Source organism: Chrysemys picta, chromosome 8 (genome assembly GCF_011386835.1).
Source record: "Chrysemys picta bellii isolate R12L10 chromosome 8, ASM1138683v2, whole genome shotgun sequence".
Taxonomy (NCBI): Eukaryota; Metazoa; Chordata; order Testudines; family Emydidae; genus Chrysemys; species Chrysemys picta.
In genome coordinates this window covers 31,439,422-31,456,367 of record NC_088798.1, presented here as the reverse complement: position 1 = coordinate 31,456,367, position 16,946 = coordinate 31,439,422, and the positions used below count along the sequence as shown (strand labels likewise).

The window sequence follows — 16,946 nt, the reverse complement described above, 5'->3', positions numbered from 1 at the left end:
GAAGAAGTTTTCACTGACTTGTCCACAAAAATACTTAGGTCTGTTTCCTGAGTAGTTGCAGCTCTTTTAGAATGCAACAATGTTTGTGAGTGGGATAAATGGTGAAACAGGGTGTATTAGGCCTAGAGGTCTCTTGCTGGAGGCCTCAGGGTTCTACCACACACTGTCCCAGAAAGGAGCAGTAGAGAGATTCTCCAAGCAGCCTAGAGTGGCTGCAGGGAGCAGCCAATCAGGATACAGGAGGGCGATAAAAAAGGAGCTGCAGAGTCAGTCAAACATTTGCTGCATGGAGCCTGAGGAATGAAGGCAGTGCACCTAATGGGCTGAAGGACTACAGCACAGTGGCCAGACAGTATCTGGCAGGGACCGGGGGAACAAGAAGGAGCTCTTGGCTGGCTGCTGGGACTGAGTGCAAGACTTACGCCCAACAGTAAGGGTGAAGCATTTGTGAAGGTGCAGGGGGTGTGGGAAAGTGGCTCAGAGGACTGGAGCAGAATAGTGAAGAGTTAAAGAGGACACATTTCAGAGTAACAGCCGTGTTAGTCTGTATCCGCAAAAAGAAGAACAGGAGTACTTGTGGCACCTTAGAGACTAACAAATTTATTAGAGCATAAGCTTTCGTGGACTACAGCCCACTTCAGTGGGCTGTAGTCCACGAAAGCTTATGCTCTAATAAATTTGTTAGTCTCTAAGGTGCCACAAGTACTCCTGTTCTTCTTTTTAAAGAGGACACAGTGGCACGTGGCTGCTATTCATAGGGTCCTTGGGCTGGGACCTGGAGTAGCAGGTGGGACCGGGTTCCTCCCTGCCCCCCATTAGCCACTGGGGAAGTGGCCTGAATATTGAACTATGATACACCCCCAGAAGGGAACCTGAACTTCTTAGTGGCCTAGCTGGAGAGCTGGGTCCAGAAGGGCTTGGAGAGGGTGAAACCATATCCCCAGGGCTTCCTCCCTGGAGGCAATGCCTCAATACCAGGGCCGGGACTGTGTAAAGACTGTGAGACTGCTTAAAGTCTGAGAGGCATTGCAATAGACCGCTGTTGGACTAATAGCCTGGAAGGGATCAGCTTTGTTTATTTCACATAAAGTTTGTGTGATTCAGCTGGAGGGCTGAGTCACCAAAACTGCCTGAGAAACCCTTGACAGATCACCACAAATTGAGAGAGGTGCATATGCACACTCAATCCAGAGGGCACTTGCGAGAGGTGGGTGCCACCCTGTTACAAGTGGAAACAGTGTTCACTGGTGGAGTTCCTCAATGCCTAGGTTTAGTTACTTAAGAGGGACTCTGGGGGGAGGATTTTGGCCATAATTGTTTCTACTACTCTTTTCAATTTCTGGCCATAAAGATTCCTGTTCCACCTTTGTTCAGTTTCTTGGATGCTGACAATCTTTCTTTTGATGTACTCCTACCCCTTTCATTCCTGTTTTTTTTAATAGTCTATATATCTCTCTATATTCAGCTCCTATAACCCCAGTATGTTTGTCATGTCCATGATCTAACTATCTTATTCTACAAAAAGAACAGGAGTACTTGTGGCACCTTAGAGACTAAACATGCACTTTTTGTCCTTTTGTTTCTTTCTGAAGCACTAACTGCATACAAGTATTGTAGGGCTTGCTTTAGAAGTAATGCTGTTTACTTCCCATGCTATCCATTTCCTTTTCTCTCATCTTCCTTGTCTATCTCTCCCTCCTCCCTAAACTTGAGAAAAGATTCAAGAATTATAGCAGAAGAGGCACTGCTAGCTTCCTTAATCACCGTTGTTTTTGGTTCAAAACCAAAGCAAACCATAATTAAATCAAGCTCAAGTGTCTGTTGCCAGATTGCAGATGAACATTTTAATTATTAACACATTCCAATGGGGGGGGGGAAGCAATAACTACTTGAAAGTATAAATAAACTTGGTTGCCACGTTATATACATGTGTCATTATTTATCACATGAAGTTGCCAGATTCTGTTCCTGTCGTGAGAACATCCCAATGGAACTGTTCGCTGGTTAGTGGAGGGTTAAACTGAAGTAATGTTTGGCTACAGGTTAGGAATATTATTCCATTGCTAAACAGAAGGCTACTAGTAACAAGTAAGATTTGGAAACTCATTGAATTTTTCACTCATCTTCCTGTTCTAACTATACTTTGTTTATCATCTCACATTCAAAATAAAAGCAGGACATAGAAGAACAGTAGATGTCATGCTGAGCCCAAAGCATCATCAAACAATAGGCTTCTTCATACTTAAAGGCTTCTCTTTGATCTTCAGATCGACCCTTAAAACCCCCACAATTAATGCCAGAGGAGTTTCTGAATTATTTTTCATAAGGACATGCTAAAGTGGAAGAGTTGTAAGTTTTTTGTTGTTTTTAAAATCACATTTACATGCCAAGAAAATGAAAGTCAATTTTTTTTAATGGATGAAAACTTAGCTTGTTAAAAAAGATAGTGGATAATTTTTATGTGCTTCATTTATACCGCATCATAATGATGCGATAAATGCAGTCTTTACTTGGGAGAGGTGCTCTGCTTGCCTCAGGTTCTTTTTAAAGATCAAGGGAGCTCATGAATTCTTGTGACATTACCTATAATATATTAACATGAAGTAATAATCACTAATAATACTTTCTTAGGAACTTGTACTTAAAACCTGACAATCAAAACAGAACAGCAATGGGTTCAGTATGTGATGTAGTTTTAATTGCACTTAAGAGAACCTATTTCCTTTTACCACTTTAAAAACAAAACCTAATTATTTCCATTGGGGCAGTATAGCAGTGAGCTTTGGCATAAGCTGAGGTTAAAAAAAAAAAAAAGCTTTTATTTATTTCTTTAGAGCTTGGTGCTTTACTGATTTGCAGTATTTGAAATGCAAGGAGGAGGTTCCAGTGGCTCCTATTGTGGCAATCTGTGATTGGACTAGCAGGGAACCCAGTCTGAAAGAAATGACTATGCTCTATAATGTCAGCTCCATTTCATGTTCTATAGGTTTGAGTAATACAAAACTCAGATATGGCCATATATATACACACACAATAGATCAAATTGCATTCCAGGCAGGGCTTGTACTTTTGTTCACACATTGCCTTGCATACAGACAGAGCTGGTTTTTGAGCTGCAGCTTTCCTCTCCTTTCCTTCCACACCCCCACTTCCTCCCAAACACACTCACCTGGAGGAACAAGAATTGTAAAGGAGAATCTCAGGTTTCACATATTTTGTTTTAAGTTAGTTTCTAGCTCTTTTCCTACTGCAGGAAATCGTTAGAAATGTAAATTGGTATGAAGCAATTGCTAGAGTTAGAGGAGCAAGGAGGTGGGCTCCACTTCTGCAGCAGGAAGGTGGGGAGGGAGAGAAGGTCTGGAACCTAAAGATTCCCCCCTAATAAACACATCTTTTATATATAAGTGAGTTAAAGTTCCTTTCACTAATCCTCCCCAAAATCGTTCAGACTGAGTCTATGCATACTGCTGTGTTCATAATGAACAGGAAGCTGTTAAATCTTGGTGGTGATGGAGGTAGAAAAGAATTGTTTTATAGGCCCACCCTCCAAAACTTGTTGATTTGGTGGTCTAATTCTGCACTGTTCCAGGGTGTAAATCTGAGGTAACTCCATGCTTACAGCATTGCAATTAGGAACAGAATTTGGTCCTAAAATGAATGAATTTTTTTGTGGGACACCCCTTAAATGTATACAGAAATGTGACTTAGTGAACTCTTTGGTGTGTTTAGGCTCAAGACTTGTCAGTTGATGTCAAGGTCTTTAAAAATAGCATAATCAAAAATGTAATGAAAAGTCTAGGGAACTCACTCTTCAACATGTTCTGTATCTCCCTCTATGGGTATGTCTACACTGCAATTAGACGCCTGCTGTGGGCTTGGGTTAAGGGGCTGTTTAATTGAGGTGTAGACATCTGGCCTTGGGCTGGAGCCTGGGCTCTGGGACCCTCCCACCTCACAGGATCCTAGAGCCCAAGCCCAAATGTCTCCATTTCAATTAAACAGCCCCTTAACCTGAGCCCTGTGAGCCTGAGTCAGCTGGCATGGCCAGTTGCAGGTTTTTAATTGCAGTGTAGACATACCCTCAGCCTGATCCTCAGAGCATCTGAGACTGCCACAGTTGCCAGGTTCAGGACTTAATCCTTTAGCTCAAGCTGTAGATACTCCTGCTTTCACCTATGGAGATCCCTGGTTTGAACCTTAATGCTGCTGAAGATGATGGCTTGTTACCTCTACACTTCACTCATTTTTGGTCATAAGAGAAACACGTCTGTCTGTCATCTTGGAAGAAACTACTAGCACTGAAGAAACTCTTCCCCACCAATAGTTTTGAATTTGCTGGGTGTGACGGGGTCTGCTTACCCTGCACTACCCAGGGCCGACTCCAGGCACCAGCCCACCAAGCTTGTGCTTGGGGCGGCACCTGGAGGGGGGTGGCGCGGTGCTCCGGCTCCGGCCGCCGGGGAGAGCGGAGCCCCGGCTGGGCTCTCTGGCCTCCCCCTGGCACTCTGGCCACGGGGGAGAGCGGAGCCGCGGCGGGCTCGCCACCCTCCTCCTGGTGCTCTGGCCGGTTGGGGAGAGTGGCCCGCGGCCGGGCTCGGTGCCCTCCCCTGCCGCGCTGGGGGCGGGCGGGGGGCGGCGGGAGGCTTTTTTGCCCTCCACCCGGCACTCTGGCCACCCACTCTGGCCGCCGGGGAGAGCGGAGCCGCAGCGGGCTCGCCGCCCTCCTCCCGGGGCTCTGGCCACCAGCGGAGCCGCGGCAGGCTCGCCGCCCTCCCCCCGGCACTCTGGCTGGTTGGGGAGAGCGGCCCGCGGCCGGGCTCGGTGCCCTCCCCTGCCACGCTGGGGGCGGGCGGGGGGCGGCGGGAGGCTTTTTTGCCCTCCACCCGGCACTCTGGCCACCCACTCTGGCCGCCGGGGAGAGCGGAGCCGCAGCGGGCTCGCCGCCCTCCTCCCGGGGCTCTGGCCACCAGCGGAGCCGCGGCAGGCTCGCCGCCCTCCCCCCGGCACTCTGGCTGGTTGGGGAGAGCGGCCCGCGGCCGGGCTCGGTGCCCTCCCCTGCCACGCTGGGGGTAGGCGGGGGGCGGCGGGAGGCTTTTTTGCCTGGGGTGGCAAAAAAGCCAGAGCCGGCCCTGGCACTACCTCAGACAGGGTTAAACCCATGGTATTGACACAGAATTCCCACCTCCCTGGCAAGACTGGACATGCTCCAAGTGCTCTAGTAGTATAAAAGGAGGGAGACCAGCTCATTCTGGGCTGGAGGCTGCAGGGGAAGGACCTGCCTGGGAAGCTCCTGCGGAGGGCCAGCCACAGCCTCTGACAGCACCGGGAATCAAAGCCGTCCACGGCCTGCCTGCACTAGAGGAAATCCTGGAGACGACTGGCCCTGCCGAACACAGAGGGCCCGACATCTCATGGGTAACCCCAACACAGACTCTGGTAGGAAATGACCCAGGGAGGGTGATGGAGTGGTACCTCCCACCTGGGGAAACTCGGCGTGTTTCGGTGGAGTTGGGTGGGCCCGGACCCCGCTACCGGGGCTGCCCCACCCCATAAGCAGCGCCCCAATGCTTTGTAGACTCTGGCTGCTAGGCTATGCTGTCCTGCACCCAAGGGCAGCGCTATAGACTCTGGCCGCTAGGCCACACTGTCCTGCACCCAAGGGCGGTGCTATAGACTCTGGCCAGTAGGCCACGCTGTCCTGCACTGAAGGGCTGCTTCATAGACTGTGATGGATAGGCCACGCGGCCCTGACCCTAGGGGCGTGGACCATCACACTGGGTTTTGCAGCATTCATGAGGCTCATAGTTCAAAATCCTGTCAAAACCTGATTACGCTGGGAGCTGTGTGTTTAATCCTGAAAAAAAGCCCAAGAGTTGAGATTTCTGTTGTGGAATATAGGAAATATACTAAAATATTTCACAAAATTTGGAGAAATTCTCAGTATTAATATGGTCACTATATATTGTGATTTTTGTTGGTGTTGTTCTATTTTACTGAACTCCTGCCCTACTTCTTTCATCTTCCAAAACTTTACCTCAGGGACAGAAACCACTCAAGATAACAAGAATAAGATTAAAAGCAAGGACTGGCTCCTGTTTCTCTTTTGATACCTGGTTCTTTCTATGTGTGCTCAGATCTTGCTTCACAGTCAAGATGATTTAAGAATAGCAAATATTCACTGTTAAGATGGATGTACTACATTATTCATTGGTAATCAACAGAAAAGGATGGATTGTCATCCCTTACGAACATCGATTAGTATCTTGTACCACAAGAGGTTCTATTGACTACAATGAGAAGCCTCATAGTGAAACTTACTGTTCAGTATAGGCCAGGGTATCAGTCTGGTCTGAAGTGCACAGTAGTTGGTCATCTCTTTACGGATCTTTTAATGTTGGATTGTCCACTTAAAAAAAAAATCCCCCATCATCACTGCTCTGAATAGAATGCAGAGCATCCTGTCATCCCATTACCTGCAGGCAGTTCATATCTGAATAAATACAAAAGTGACAAACAACCTTTGAAGCACGTGTTAACTTTAATGGCTGCCTTATGCTATTTTGAATGTTACTGAATCTTCAAGGTCACCCAGTGTCCTCAGTATTCCCATCAGAGCTAAGCGGTAATGCTGACTTTTTTGACAATGTAGAGCAATGGTAGTCAATAGATGGACCGTGGGTGGAATCCAGACTGCCAGACGCTTTTGAACAGACCCCCAAATCTTTTTATTTATTATTGTTATTGTGGTGTGAAAAATGTTTCTCTGGAGACTGGACCTTGATTATACCATAACCAAGAAATTTGGACCTTGACACAAAATAATTGACTACCCTAATGTAGAGCTTTAACTAGTGCAAAAGAGGGGTTCATCAAAACTTGATCCTCCACTAAATATTATTGCATTTGTAAAGATAATATTAATACACATTTCTAATGCTCTATGGATCACTATCTGGCAGCAAACCAATAATAGGGTATAGAACATTAAGAACTAAAAGGGGTACTAATTCCCTTGGGTTTATAATTGTTCTTCATTACAAATAGCTACCAAAATAGGCTTGAGCTGATTCACAGAGAATTAAATAGATTTGGTTTAATAATATCTTCAGGTTTCTGTATAAATTATGAATGCATCTTGACTGTTAGAAGGAGACATTGACATTATGAAACGGTAATGAACAGATCTTCAAGAGGAAAATAACCTCAGCTGATCACCCCATTCAAAACCTATTAAGGTCTGATGAAATGAAAGGTTTTTTTTCTCCCGTGTGTAGATGTGCAACAAGTCATAAATTGTGGACTTTAATAATATATTTTTTTCACAAGCAATAACACAGCAATTAGGAAATGCTCATTGAGGTAGAAATAATGGTAACTGCTGTGCAGATTAGCTTTGCTGAAGGGAGCTCTCAGACATACAGTAAAACAACATATTCCAGGTTCTTGTTGGTGTATAATTTCTACTTTATTTACTTATCATCTCAGTTAAAGAGGACTCCTGGCAGTAATGAGGCTACATAAATGCACATCTAATACTATAAGATGCTGCAAATTATATAAAAGATAAATCTAATGATTACCTATTATAATGACAGTGCAATCTTGTCTGTACTCATGGGGAAATTGTACAGTTGTGAGAAGCCCAAGACTGGCGAGAATGCCATTGTGCAAATGTATTCATTATTTCTGAACCTATTTTGCTTCTGCACGGTTATTGATAGGAAATGTGTAATTCACTTGAATGGGAGCCACTTACACAATGGTTCACAAACCTTTATCTAATACAACAGTACTCATGAGCTGCATAGTAAATATGCAAATAACAAGACTGAAAATGTGGGGGTTTTGCTGGAAACTCCCCAGCCTGGGTTAGTGTGTTTAAAAAGGAAGAGAACCCAATGGTCGCTTCAGACCTTTTTATACTGTAGTTGTCTTAAAAGTAAGCATCTATAAAATGCTATATACTGCAAGGTACAGTACAAGATGGCATCATGTTAACTCAGGTTATTAGGTCTCAGAGAACCCCAGCAGAGCTACTATCTTTACTTTCTGCTAGAACTCTGACTCAGATTTTTGTGTTTGTAGAACATTTCAAAATGTTTGTCAAACAGCATTAGTCAGGGGAGGAAACAGGAAGTTATTTAGACTGTGCACATACACCTTATTTATATTTTTGGAATAATATAAATCAGCTTTTAAGTCAAACAAATACTATAGAGATGTCTGTTCTTTTTTCCTTTTGTGCCAGTCGGTAACTATTGTATTCATGCAAGCCCGATATCAAAAAGCATTACAAAACTAAATAGCTATAGCAGAAGAAGCAAAGACAGTGTAGGGCATCAGCCACATAATGTGATATAAAGACATTGATAGCATTCTGGAGTTAATAAATATCTATAAAGCCAATAAGCGAAAGCAAACCAAAATCAAGATTTTTAAAAAATGAGTGACTAACGTTAAGCTCCTCAAGCCGTATTTAGGCATCTAAAGAAGTGGTGTGGTGGGACAGATTCTCATGCCAGTCAGGAAGGGGATCAAGAGGTCCTTTAGGCACAATCCGCTCTAACCTGGTGTACCTGTGAGTCCTGCCCCACCTGAAGAAGGGTGGCTCCTTCCAAGGAGGGATCCAAGCTCAGAAGTGGTGCCATTCAGTGGTGACAAATATAAATCACAGAACAGGGATTGCTGGTTAGGAAAGTTGCTGAAGATTCTCTGTTGCCTGGTCCCTCTGGATTAGTACAGGGACCTTCTTCACTTTGTTTTTCTCTTCTTTAGAGCAGAGAAAGCTCGGCCTGAGCTCCCTTCGGCACATAGCCCTGCCTCAGAGACTACTGACCTGTTTCCCCTGTAACAGGAGTGGGACAACCCTGGACTCTTTTGTGGACTGTGGGACTACTCAATTTTGCCTTTTCATTTGGACTACTGTTAACCCCAGAAGAGCAGAATGAACCATCTCCCTGATACTTGTAGCTGGAGGGAGACAGCCCTCTTCAGACTGATTCGATAGTGACCCCCTTCCCACTGCAGGAGAGAGCTGCTGGGGACAAAGGAAGCATCCATAAATACCCCAAGTGGGCACTCTAGAGGTGAGGCCTATGACAGCATCTCATGAGGCTGTATTTTAAAGAAGCCTTATTGAGGGCGCAGGAACAGACCATCCTGATGTGCAGAAAGAATAGCAAATCTGGCAGGCGACCAGCTTGGCTTAACAGAGAAATCTTCGGTGAGCTTAAACACAAAAAGGAAGCTTACAAGAAGTGGAAACTTGGACAGATGACTAGGGAGGAGTATAAAGATATTACTCGAGCATGCAGGGGTATAATTAAGAAGGCCAAAGCACAATTGGAGTTGCAGCTAGCAAGGGATGTGAAGGGTAACAAGAAGGGTTTCTATAGGTACGTTAGCAACAAGAAGTTGTTCAGGGAAAGCGTGGAACCTTTACTGAATGCGGGAGGCAACTTAGTGACAGATGATGTGGAAAAAGCTGAAGTACTCAATGCTTTTTTTTTTTTTTCTCCTCGATCTTCACAGACAAGGTCAGCTCCCAGACTGGTGCACTGGGCAGCACAGTATGGGGAGAAGATAAGCAGCCCTCAGTGCTGAAAGAACAGGTTAAGGACTATTTAGAAAAGCTGGGCATGCACAAGTCCAGGGGGCCGGATGCAATGTATCCGAGGGTGCTGAGAGAGTTGGCTGATGTGATTGCAGAGCCATTGGCTATTATCACTGAAAACTCGTGGTGACAGAGTGGCATCCCAGATGATTGGAAAAAGGCAAATATAGTGCCCATCTTTAAAAAAGGGAAGAAGGGGAATCCAGAGAACTATAGACCAGTCAGCCTCACCTCAGTCCCTGGAAAAATCATGGTGCGGGTCCTCAAGGAATCCATTTTGAAGCACTTGGAGGAGAGGAAGGTTATCAGGAACAGTAAACATGGATTCACCAAGAGCAAGTCTGACCAACCTGATTGCCTTCTATGATGAGATGCCTTCTGTGGATATGGGGAAAACGGTGGACGTGATATACCTTGACTTTAGAAAAGCTTTTGATACAGTCTCCCACAGTATTCTTGCCAGAAAGTTAAAATAGTATTGATTGGATGAATGGACTATAAAGTGGATAGAAAGCTGGCTAGATCTTCACGCTCAACGGGTAGTGATCAATGGCTCAATGTCTAGTTATCAGCCAGTATCAAGAAGAGTGCCCAAGGGGTCGGTCCTGGGGCCGGTTTTGTTCAACTTCATTAATGATCTGGATGATGGGATCGATTGCACCCTCAGCAAGTTCACGGATGACCCTAAGCTGAGGGAGAGGTAGGTATAAGGTCCAAAGTGACCGAGACAAATTGGAGGATTGGACCAAAAGAAATCTGATGAGGTTCAACAAGGCCAAGTGCAGAGTCCTGCACTTAGGACGGAAGAATCCCATGCGCTGCTACAGCTGGAGACTGACTGGCTAACCGGCAGTTCTGCAGAAAAGGACCTGGGGATTACAGTGGACGAGAATCTGGCTATTAGTCAACAGTGTGCCCTTGTTGCCAAGAATGCTAAGGGCATATTGGGTTGCATTAGTAGGAGCGTATCTAGCAGATCGAGGGAAGTGATTATTCCCTTCTATGCGGCACTGGTGAGGCCACATCTGGAGTACTGCATCCAGTTTGGACTCTCCACTACAGAAAGGATGGACAAATTGGAGAGAGTCCAGCGGAGGGCAATGAAAATGACTAGGGGTCTGGGGCACATGACTTATGAGGAGAGGCTGAGGGAACTGAGCTTATTTAGTCTGCAAAAGAGAAGAGTGAGGGGGGATTTGATTGGAACCTCCCTTCAGGTAGTTGACGGCTACTAAGAGGATGGAGCTAGGCTGTTCTCAGTGGTGGCGATGACAGAACAAGGAGCAATGGTTTCAAGTTGCATTGGGGGAGGTCTAGGTTGGATATTAGGTAAAACTATTTCACTGGGAGGGTGGTGAAGCACTGAAATGAGTTACCTAGAGAAGTGGTAGAATCTCCATCCTTAGAGGTTTTTAAGGCCTGGCTTGACAAAGTCCTGGCTGGGAAGATTTAATTGGGGTTGGTTGTTCCTGCTTTGAGCAGGGAGTTGGACTAGATGACCTCCTGAGGTCTCTTCCAACCCTAGTCTTCTATGATACTATGAGAGATGCTGGGTGCTTAGCTGTGTTGAAAATCAGGCCACTGATTTAGGCATTTCTATATGGATTTACTAACTGTAAGCACCCAGTTTTGAAAATGTTGATGTAAAAGAATAGGCAAGGGAGAAACCAATTGTTTTAAAATGAGATCTTAAAGATGAAGGTCAATGAAATGGTGGTCCCTGCTCCAATGGTGGGGAGACTATATGGTGAGGTAGAGGCAAGCACTTGTTAGATTAATGGATGGAGCAGAGAAGGAAGTAAACCTAGATAAGAGCAATGAGAGAGGGCAGAAGAAATCCATGCAAAGTTTTGAAAATGATGGAACTTTGAATTAGTTCCTGAAATGAATTAGCGTGAGTGGAGATGTCATATTCCTTGGTACATATGACAAGATGCATACATTGGCAACTAGTGAGCAGGGGTTTGAGGGTGCCAAAAGAGAGGATGTTTCAGTAGTGAATCTGGGAGGATGTGAATGGTAAATATTAAACATTTGATATTAGAGAGGAGGTAAATGTATATGAAGGAAGAGAAGGGGTGTAATAGTCAAAAAGAGGAGACAAATAGGTGCTTTGAATTGCTGAGGGTGAGGGTTATAACACAGTTGTGTATGAGGTATCCCCTTTTACCCAGGGGAAGCGCTTACATCTCCAGGACATTTATTTGACAGTTACATGTCCTTTTTCCAACGTTTGTTTTGTCTATTTAGATTGGGACAGGGACTGTGTCTTTTCTACTAGTGTTAGTGCAACGACTGGTGCTCTCAGACCCTGGTCTTGTTTGGTGCCGCCAGGTGCAAGTGTTATACAAACAATTAGCAATGTATTGATGGAGTATGAGACACAGACACTAATTCACATGAGCTGATGGTAAAAAGGAGGAGTCTGTTCAGTGTCAAGAGTCCGAGCAGCTGAGTAACATCAGCGTAAAATGATGTGTATAAGGGTAAAGATAGATATAAGGTTAACAGGAAGGAGAATGTAGATTTTTTTTTTTCAAAGGGCTGAGAACTGAATCTAATGAATTTCATAGATGGGGGTCTTCGCACAGAGATGACCCCTTTCCTTTTCCTACCTCCCCTGGACCTTAAATTAGATGCGAGTGGTTGGCTCATGGAGATGACTGAAATGTCATTCAAACTCATTCCTTCCTTTGCCAATCATAAAAGACAATTGAGTACAATTCTGACCCAAGTAAGTTTTCTGGAGCCACTTGGCTGCAGGGTGACCACACTGATCCTAGAACAGTAGTGCTCAGATAGGTAAACAGGTGGGTCAGTGGTGCAGTGACTCATGCAGTGGTGTGTAACAGTGGGAGGACTTCTCACTGGTTTATTAAACTGGAAGTGGGATTGCTATGGTTGAAGAGTGAGCCAAGCCTCTGATCTTTGTTTCTACTTAAGCTGGAAATAAAAAGCTTAGTAGAGGTCAGACAATAGGCATTGTAACGGGGCGGGACTCACCCCTGGGGCACCTCCTACTGGTCGTCTCAGGGAATTAGCTCTTTTCAGTGCAGAGCACCCTCTGCAGGCAGGTGTCCTGCTGCCGCTAGCCCCCATGTCCCTCCCAGGACCCCGGTGCCCTTTTACCTGGGGTGCTGCCCCTCCAGGCAATACCCCACAGATCTGGGTCTTCCCTCCCCCAGAGAACCCCCACCCTCTGTTCCCACCTTACCTCAGCCTATGGGCTACTGCCAGTCACCATCTAGCCACCTTTCACTGGGGCCGACTGCAGTCTGTATAAGCCAGTCATCCTAGGCAAGGTTTTTTTTTTTTTTTTTTTTTTTTTTGACCTGCTGCCTTTCCCTGCAACCCAATACCTCCAGGGGCCTTGTACAAAGCTCCCCAGCTCCTCTGGCTTTTCCCCAGCCCTGCTTCACTCCAGTACCCTTTAGCACTCAGGCAGCTAGGTCCATCTCCCTCCTCAGCTAGAGGGAGACTCTTTCAGCCCTTGGCTCACAGCTCTTTTATAAGGCCAGCTGTACTCAGTTTGGGGTGTGGCCTCATCTGCTCTGCCAATCAGCCCAGCTTTTCCCCTACCCCAGCCCTCTCCCAGGGCTGTTTTAAGCCCTTCCGGGCAGGAGTGGGTGATCACCCTGCTACAGGCATATTTAGCTTTTCATCTTACCTCTACTTAGCTTTTCATTGCTAGTATCCTTAACCCAGGCCCCCCGGCTTCCCCCCCAAGGTATTGGGGCTGGACAAGGCAACCACACCCCTTGAGTGCTGCCTCTCTGTCTGACCCCCTTGTCAGTATGTTCCCTCAGGTCACAGGCTGCCTTTTTTTATCCATTTCAAAAGTCCTTTGTTTGAAAGTTCTCATCCAAAGATATCCTAAAAGTTTCAAGCAGGGCTCCTGCACCTGCATTTCTCCTGCAGGGAGCTGGAGGTAATATTTATACATTGGATTCCTGGTATTGTTCATTTGAGCATCAGGTAGTTGAATTCTGTATCCAACCATTGTTTTGGGTCTTGCAGGATTTAATCCTTACACACTTGTTAGCCAGCAATACAATAACCACCAAACCCCTAGATAGTACTGACATAGATATATAACATCAATAGAAATGAATGCATGTCATTCCAACATTCTTCATGGGGATGCAAATACACTGCCCCTACATTGATTTTTAACTTTCACTAAAATAGAGTTGTGCCAGTTTTGAACCAGAATAATTATATACATTTAAGTCGAGATATCTATTGATGGAAACAAATGTGTGCATGGATACATGCCAGCTCCCATCAAAATAATGAGCTATCAATAAAAGTTCTGTGTGTAGGCCAAAACTGAGTATCATCAGCAAAGTTTAAAATGTGATCCTACCCTGAAAGGTGTAAAAATGAAGTCGTGAGGCTCTGTGTGTGTCAATGATTTGCAGACTGTCCGCTCTGTTAACAGATATCCTGTGCTGATTTTTTTCCTTCCCTTACCTATAAGCCCTGCTAACATCCTGGGAGCTGAGATGGGGTGCTTATTCTTCTTGGATTCTTTGCTGCTTGCTCATCATCACTAGTAAATGCAGGCCACATTCTGCCCTCAGTTATACCTGTGCAATACCACTTTCTTCACTAGGGTTGCCCTGTTGTAACCAGTGGAACACAGTCAACAACTCTGGATGATGCACAGTAGGGAACAGAATTCAGTTAGTTCTTCCAGAACTGCATTGGCTTTGCTGCCCTAGCTGGAGTAAAACATGGTAATAACTTGAATCACTTGCGCATATATGATGGAGTATAGACAGAGTAAATCTAATAAGAGAGAGAAGGTGCTACTTTTAACAATTACTTGGTAGACCACTCACATTTTAATCCACCAGAGTCTAAGTTGGCTAGAATTTGTATTAGTTTTAACTTCATTGCAACTAAATTATCCTACTGTAATAATTTCATACTTAAATTATCTTAATGAATGTATCGTAGAGTAATGCTAATTAAAATCTCACTTTGATTACAGATGGACAGTATGGCTTATAGCTAATGATGCACTATTGATGTTGAATCATCCCAAATGATTTTGACCAACTCTTCAGTAAACCATTTGCACTGTAACTAAATGAATCCGTATCAATAATGGCGCAGCACTCTCTCCCAGCAGTACTTCCTGTTCCCAGTCTGCTGTTCAGCAAGTAAAAGGATGCATCAAAACTGGACATGTCACACAGGTATTCTAGCCATATGTTAAGATGTAAACTCAAACCATTGAATACAGTTAAGTTGGGGAAGGATTTGTGAGAGGAATAATGAATGTTCAGACTGAAGGGGAGAACAGCACAGTGTGTTGCTAAGCATAGTAACATGACGGGTCACATCACCTCGTGGAGCGGGTCCTTCACCACCACCATCATGTTCCCGTTATGCCTCTGGCGTTTAGGGCAGCGACGAAGCTCCTCCACTCCTGTATTTCTGGCAAGTCTTTCAATGGTTCCCCTACTGTGCCCCAGGTTTTTCAGCTCAGCTTCCACAGTTCTTTGCCATGTTGTTTTTGGGAGGCCTCATTTTCGCTTGTCTTCAGGTGTCCATCTTATTGCTACTCTGGTGATGGAATCAATTTCCATCCAAAGCACATGACCAACCCATCTCCAATGCCTCCTGGCAATGATGGTGCTCATATCCTCTTGGCTGCACTGTGTCAATAGATCTTGGTTTGTGATTGTTCTGGGCCAAAAGATAGAGGATTTCTCTGAGGCAGGTTGTATGTAATGAAAACAGTTTGGACATGTCATACTTTCTCATTCTGCACTATAAAGTAATGTTGAAAGTACGCGGCTCTGATAAATCTTGAGTTTGGTTTTGGTGTTGTATTTTGATGATTTCCAGACTATATTTAAGCTCCTGGAGGTGTTCCTGGCTTTATTGATTGTGTTCCGGATGTGTTGGCTTGTTCCACCGTCTTGGCTGATGGTGCTGCCCAAATATGTGCATCTTTCTACATTGGTGAGAACATAATCCTCTATCCGATATGACCTATGGCTATTCTTAATTTCTTCTGGTCCAGGTCTGTATTGCTCATTTTAATGTTCATTGTCAATGTAGAACAAGATACCAAGATTTTCCTGTATATGCGTTTTAGAGGTTTGCAATGCATTGCAGGTAGAGACGGTCAAAACTTGGGATTTCTATTCATGAAAAATTCCAATATTTCAAAATTCCTTTTAGTCCTGAATCCGAACAAAAAGTCAATTTCCTAAGAAATGAAAATTCCGAAAATTTTTGTTTCAGAAATATTAAAATGATCTTATTGAAATATTTAGTTGCAATAAGGTTGAAGCTTATTCTTTAGATTTAATATAAAAAGTCAAAATGATAATTTGAAACAAGGAGGTGTGGTTTTTTTTTTAATCTAAAATTTAATCAGAATTGTTAAGTTCCCACAACAAGCTTTGATGTTTGTGGAGTCAGCATTTTCTGATGGCAAAAAGTTCCATCACACAAATTTTAACCAGCTCTAATTGCAGGCTATGTGCAGCTATACAACTGTATTTGTGTATGGAATTAGGGAAGCCCACTGAAGCGAGGTGCACATACAGTATGTGTTTGCATGTTTGCTTGTTTTGCACCTCTCAGAAATCACTGCACCTAGGAATGTCATGCAAGTGTAATTTCTCAGAAGCTTTGTGTGGGTGGACAGTTTCCAATCTAGTTAGGAAATTTTAAGGTAAATAAAAACTTTGGTTTAGATCCACAAACAGACTAAGGCACCTAAGTTCAAAATTTGGATCCTCAAAATGCTCACTCAGCTGCTGCCTGACCCTGTAGGTCCCCAAGTCCTAGGAGGCTACATTTCTGCCACTGGGCATGCAGACAGCCCCCTAAGTCCTGACACCCAGAAGCTAACCCCAGCCCCAGTGGGATCCTTGAACCAGGTGTTCCCCCTGCCTTTCTCGCTCCTAGGGCCTAATTCAGTAGGCATGATTAAAGCTTGCACAAAACGCTGGTGGTGCTGCTGCCCCTCCACCCCCCCCCACTCCCTTTGCGGTGTGGGGCTTCGGCCACACCACTCCCCATGGCATTTCCTACTGGCTAGCTTAGGCAGCTCCCTGTGTAACTTTCTGGTTCTTTGTGGATCCCATTCATAGGTGCCTAACTCTCCCCAAGTATTGTATAGGGAGCTTGGGTGCCCAACACAATGCTATGGATTCCATTAGGTAGCAGGGAGCCTGAAAGTTAGGAGCTGTAATGCTGATTCTACGTTCCCTTAGTCTTTGTGAATTGAGCCCTTTAAGATGGATTTCACCATCATTATATTGGTTACATCTCAGTGGTATTACTTCTGATAAACAACTGTGTAAAT

General features: G+C 44.7%; 1 long non-coding RNA gene across 1 annotated transcript in view; it reads left to right on the top strand.

The window, feature by feature from the left end:
- The first annotated feature begins 299 nt into the window (after positions 1–299).
- Positions 300–16,946, top strand: part of LOC135973012 (uncharacterized) — a 72,687-nt gene continuing 56,040 nt past the window's right edge. Inside the window, exons 1-2 of the long non-coding RNA XR_010589692.1 lie at positions 300–430; positions 14,610–14,817. This is a non-coding gene — a long non-coding RNA (uncharacterized LOC135973012). The remainder of the gene's footprint in view (positions 431–14,609; positions 14,818–16,946) is intronic.